This window comes from Urocampus carinirostris, chromosome 3 (assembly GCF_059441175.1).
Source record: "Urocampus carinirostris isolate Australia breed hairy pipefish chromosome 3, RoL_Ucar_1.0, whole genome shotgun sequence".
Lineage (NCBI taxonomy): Eukaryota > Metazoa > Chordata > Actinopteri > Syngnathiformes > Syngnathidae > Urocampus > Urocampus carinirostris.
Window position 1 is genome coordinate 18531279 of NC_142351.1, and position 6263 is coordinate 18537541.

A 6263-nucleotide genomic window follows, 5' to 3' on the forward strand; every position below is an offset into this window, starting at 1 on the left:
TTGCGCTCCCGTCCCAGCTATCGGCCTGTTTTTTCCGTCCTTGACACCACCATCTCCCGCTCCGGAAGATCCACTTCGGCATTTGGAGCAGGATCCGATTCTGTGAGCGGCTTGCCTCCCACGTCCAGCAAGCACCGGATCGCGGGCGGTGCCTTTCCTCTTTATCTCAATAAACTTTTGAGAAACGTTACGCGATTTGGTCTACCCTTCGGGCTGGCCGTGACATAAACAAGCAAGCAAGACTGTGATTAATATTGATCTTGTCATTTGTGTTGAAAAAAACGTGTATTGCATAGAATAACGGGTATTTCTATCTTATTTGGGAATTGTGTTGCTGCTTAATGTTTATTGCACTACTTTTTTGCACTATTGTTACGATGTACTGTTTTTATTGCACTTTTATTACAACTTGAGCCAGTCTCCAAGCAACTTGTAAAAATGTTTGCCTCTGTATCCTGACATCCTTTTTTATCTTATTTTTGTCTTTTAAGACTTTATTACATGATTATCCTTGAATGCCAAGTTTAATCTCATTGCAACCACTGTTGGCTAAACGTTGCTGCCAATGACAATAAAGACAATTCTAATTTTATTATTTTGCGTTAAAATGTCACATAAAGCCTATTTTGTGCTTTTATCTAAGTCAGTTGACTGTATAATTATAACACTTATTCATAGTCATTCATGTGGTATATTTATTGCTGTCAGGCCATGTGTTTTGTTGTATGCCAATGGTCAAATTACCATCAGACCTTTGATGAATATAGATCTTAAAAAGTAACCAAAAAACATGCAAAGTTGGTATTTGAGAAAGGTAATACAAACAGTATATTCATTTCTAATTCCAATTAATCTTTTCCCTTACTTTTTTGGAGGATATTCTGGAAGAGGAAGCCCTAAATATTAGAGGAGCATTTAGACATGAAAGAGTCTTCCGGGGTAGGGTGGACCCATTGGCCTTTGGAGAAGACCATCTCGTTGAGAGGTATAGATTCTCGGGTGATGGCCTGAGATATTTATGGAAGCTGGTGGGGCCAAAAATACTGCACATGGAGTGCCAGCTCTTCCGCTGGGATCATACCCCTTTGGCTTTGTGGGCCACCCCCTGTGCCAGTTGTGTGTTCCTTTTTTTACTGCTACAAATCATACACACCATGTCAGACATCTCATGTAATGACCTCAATTGTTCACTCTCATCTAAATCGAAGTCACTTATCTGTTCGTGGAATGTTCTCATATTTAAAAATTGGACTTATTGCCAGGTACTATTTTGGCCAGACAAGTTTGGTTTTATGAACAAATACAAGGAAAAATAATAATAATAACAATTAAATGGATAACACTGACATACTGGATGGGTTTTTGCACCTTATAATATTAACTGAGTGGCATCTATCTAAGTCATAATGAGAACATGTTGATTAGTTGGGAAGTAACATTTTCAGTCGTTTAATCATTACAATGGCAGTACTAGTGAAGCACAGTGTAATTTTTTGCAGTATTTACGGGTTAAGCAGGTCCTGCAATTGTCTGCCAGGCTTTCTCCCTTTACTTAATAACAATGCTTGTTCACCTTTTTTTTAGTTATCAGTTCTTACCATTTATTTGACATATACAGTGAAGAATATAAGTATTTGAACACCCAGTTATTGTGCTATTTCTCCCACTTAGAAATTATGGAGGGGTCTGAAATTTTCATTGAAGGTGGATTTCCACGGTGAGAGAGATAAACTAAGAAGAAAAATCCAGAAATCACAATGCATGATTTTTTTAATGATTTATTTGTGTGATATAGCTGCAAACAAGTATTTGAACACCTGAGAAAATTACCGTAATGTTAAAATTTGGTACAGTAGCCTTTGTTTTCTATTGCAGAGGTCAAATGTTTCCTGTAGTCTTTCACCAGGTTTGCACACACTTTAGGGTGGATCTTGGCCCACTCATCCACACAGATCTTCTCTACATCAGTCAGGTTTCCGGACTGTCGCTGAGAAACACAGAGTTTGAGCTCCCTCCAAAGATTTTCGATTGTGTTTAGGTCTGAAAACTGGCTGGGCCATGCTAGAACCTGGATATGCTTCTTACACAGCCACTCCTTGGTTTTCCTGGCTGTGTACTTCGGGTCGTTGACGTGTTGGAAGACCCAGGCACGACCCATCATCAATGCTCTGACTGAGGGGAGGAAGTTGTCGCCCAAAATCTCACAATACACGGCCCCAGTCGTCTTCTCTTTCATGCAGTGCACTCGTCCTGTACCATGTGCAGAAAAACACCCCCAAAGCATGATGCTACCACCCCCATGCTCCAGAGTAGGGATGGTGTTCTTCGGATTGTACTCTTCATTCTTCTTCCTCACACTCCAAGCAGGAGAACCTTTCAGGCCATGCATGACTTCAAACCGTGACATCTTAGTGTATTACCTACAGCAATCTTGGAAACGGTGGTCCCAGCTCTTTTCAGGTCATTGACCAACTCCTGTCTTGTAATTCCGGGCTGATTCCTCTCCTTTCTTAGAATTTACTCCGATTGAGATTGACCGTCATGTTTAGCTTCTTCAGCTTTCTAATGATTGGTCCAACAGCGGACCTTTATTCCCCATCTGCTTGGCAATTGCTTTGGAGCCCTTTCCAGCCTTGTGGAGGTGTCCAATTTTGTCTTTGGTGTCTTTGGACAGCTCTTTGGTCTTTGCCATGTTACAAGTTAAAGTCTCACTTATTATATGGGGTGGGCAGGTGTCTTTATGGAGCTAACAACCTGAGGCTGATATATCTGATTCAGTATGATACATGGAGTGCAGGTGGACTTCTAAATGGGCGGACTAACATGTCTTTCAGGGTCAGAATTCTAGATGATACACAGGTGTATCAAACTTTATCAAACATTCTTTAGCTTGGACAAGTCTTAGTCAAGCTATTGCCGTATATTCTGACTGTCCAATAATGCCAAATGTATTCTTAAACATGAATATTTTGAGGGAGGGACATCCAATTAAAAATACACGATGCCATAATCTACAGATTGGTTGAAGGGCACTGTTGTCGGAAACCATCTGCCTCAGAATAAATAATCAGTATTTTCTTGATATTTTTTAACCAGCATATGACCTGCAATGGCCTAATATTGTAAGAAAAACATAACTTCACTGCCATATGAAAAAAAAAGAATTTCGTTTTTGTACATTTATTCTTTAAATCCGCCCTTAGTAGAGTTATTCATGTTAGTTAAACAGTATTTTCTGAATCTTAAAGACATCATTCCTTTCATGTAAAAAATATCTCCTAAATATTTTTAGGGGGGAGATTATTGTGTGTTTTTCATCCTCCAGTGAATAGTTTTTTTCTCACATATTTAAAATGTACAGTATTTAGAATAGAATTTACTTTTATTGTCATTCTTTGTAACAATGCACACAGAACGAATTGTCCATACACCTGACCCGTACAGTTAAACTGTAGCGAGCCGAAGCAGCTGCAGCCAAACAGGGCGCAGCCATTTTAGTCATTAGGTGACCAAACCCCCCAATTCCAACCCTTAATGCCGAGCACCAAGCAGGGAGGCAATGAGTACCAATGTTGTAAGTCTTAGGTATGACTCGGCCGAGTCTTGAACCAGCGACCTCCCAGTCTCAGAGCGGGCGCCCTACCATCTAGGCTACCGAGCTGGTAAACTGATTTACATAAACCATTTCCCGTACAGCCAGTTGCAGCATTCCCTTTTGGGAACCCTTTTATGACGCCGCAATCCACATGAGGCTGTATTGCCTGGCTGGCATTTAAGAACCATTGTGGCTCTCGAGGAAATGCCAATGGGTAATAAAACAGTGAGGGTCATCTTGATGAGGCAAATGCCAAGAGGCCACCCTTTTGTCGAAGCCCATATCAGACTTTGCTGTCAGTTTTCTCAAAGAATTGACATTATGATATTGTCAGAATATTGTTAATGATTTGGACAGAAACTGATCTAAATGTGAAGAACAGTATAGGAAATTTGTTTTAAAATAAGTTCAATAAAAAGTGATCCACTTCAATCACTGGTAGTTTGAGTTGAAGTTTGAATTTGTATTAGCCAAGTGTAACAGTTAAAAGACACTATTGATTATGACCATGCTGACATTTATATCATTGACACACTGTTTTTCGATTGTATTAGTTATGCGGTCAGCATTCTTAGCTTAGGTTTTGTCTTCTTTATGTCTAAGTCAGAGGTCACCAACCCTTTTGAAGCTGAGAGCTAGATTTTACCGATGGCACTGAGGGCTACCAGTTCAATATGCATTTCTGAAAAGGCAACTTATCATGTTAATATTATGTTATTATATTATTGCCAGGTAGTTATTATAAGTTGAATTAAAATAGGCCCAGTCAATCACTAAAAAAATCATGCAATTTAGAAATAAAATTTTACTTTTGAGCTAATTTTAGAACCTAAATAAACAGGACTCGACGTTTTAAGTTGTGCAACTGAAAAAAGTGCTATGTGGCATAATAAAAAATACAAACTACACATACAAAAACTCAAAGTCACCAAACCGCAACAATTTTCTTCTCATTTTTTGCCCAGCCTTTTACAAAGCTTTTGTCTTTTGGGAGGTAGCAAGACGACAGACAATTATGTCAGCTCCAAATAGCTAAAGCTCATATTATGTAAAATAAATACAAATAAGTGACCTAGGACTTATTAAAAAAAACAATGTTTGTATAATAAATCATGTAGTTTTGCTTACTATTCAAAACAATGTTTTTTTAACGAATTAAATTATTTTCCCACAAGGAGGCGTAAAATAATACACCATGTCCCTTTAAGTTCATCTGTGGTGTTGCCCCCGTCAATATGGCCGTCACGTGAGCACGCAATCATTTCCGTTCCACGACAATCACGACTTTAATGTATTTCTTTACCCGAGTTTAGTACCAAAGGACTACATATTTTTTTCATATGTATTTTTTCCACGTCATTTTGCAGACTTTATTGATCTGTGAAAATTGACATTTTGTATTGTTTTTTTGACTGCCTCGTGTCATTTTTTTGTTTTGATACAATGTACCAGTGTTTATTGTTCCCTTGGAAAATCGTTGATTTGTTTGTTTGTTGCTGTTTCGTACCAATTTTATTTGGAACGATACAATGTAAAAAAAAATAATTTCTGGACAACATAAGGCAAGGCAATAAATCTGATATTATTTATAGCAAGGTTTTTTTTAATCCACAAAAATCTCAAAAATGTAATCCCACTTTTAAAAATGTTGTCAACAACTTTTTGTTGTTGTCAAATCTTTAAATATTATCAACATTTCTAATTTGCAAATTATATTTTTATGCTTAGTATCCCCCCCTGTTGTGTTGAGTAAAACATGACATAATTATTATTTTTCTTTTTACTTCACTTATTTTATTTCATTTTCTCTGTGTTTCGCAGCATGTTCTGGAGCCATGAAAATCGACACATTTGTAGTGTTTTTGACTGTTTAGTGCCAATTTTAGTCGTATTGATACAATGTAAAAAAACGTTAAAAACGAATAAAACCGAATCACTCAAATTACCCACAGTCCCCTCTGATAATTTGGGAATGTTAATATGGACTGAAATTAGTCGTACGACATTTTATTAAATAATATAAAAACATGACGTGAGAGACAACGCAATTGGTAAAATCTTATGTCGGAAACAATTTGTCCAAGATGGGGGGGATAATAATTTAAAAAAACATTTTGAGATCAAACTCAATAAAACATAAGGGTGTCACGAATACAAATATATACAAATAAACATGACTTGACGTGACGTATAAAGTACTGATGGGGATTTCAGCTATTTTTAGAGAACCAGCTCTTTAGGCTCGGCTCACTAAAAAGAGCCAGCTTTTCGGCTCCCGAACAGTCCTCAGATTGTTTCGTTGTTAAAGATATATTACTAATAAAAATGAAACAATATGCATTAAGCCAATTACTTTAGAAACATAGACCGAGAGAGAGATAGGGAGAGAGAAAGAGAGAGGGGGAGGAAGAAAGAGAGAGAGAGAGAGAGAGGGAAGGAGAAAGGGAAAAAGAGAGAAGGAGAAAGGAAAAAAGAAAGAAGGAGAGAACACGAGAAAGAGAGAAAGTGAGAGAAAGAGTAATAAAGAGAGAAAACGCTAGAGACAGAGAAGGAGGGAGAAAGAGAGAAAACAAAGAGAGGAGAGAGACAGAGAAAGAGAGAGTGATAAAGAAAGAGAAACAGGGAAAGAGAAAAAAAGAAAGACAGTGAGAAAGAAGTAAAGACAGAG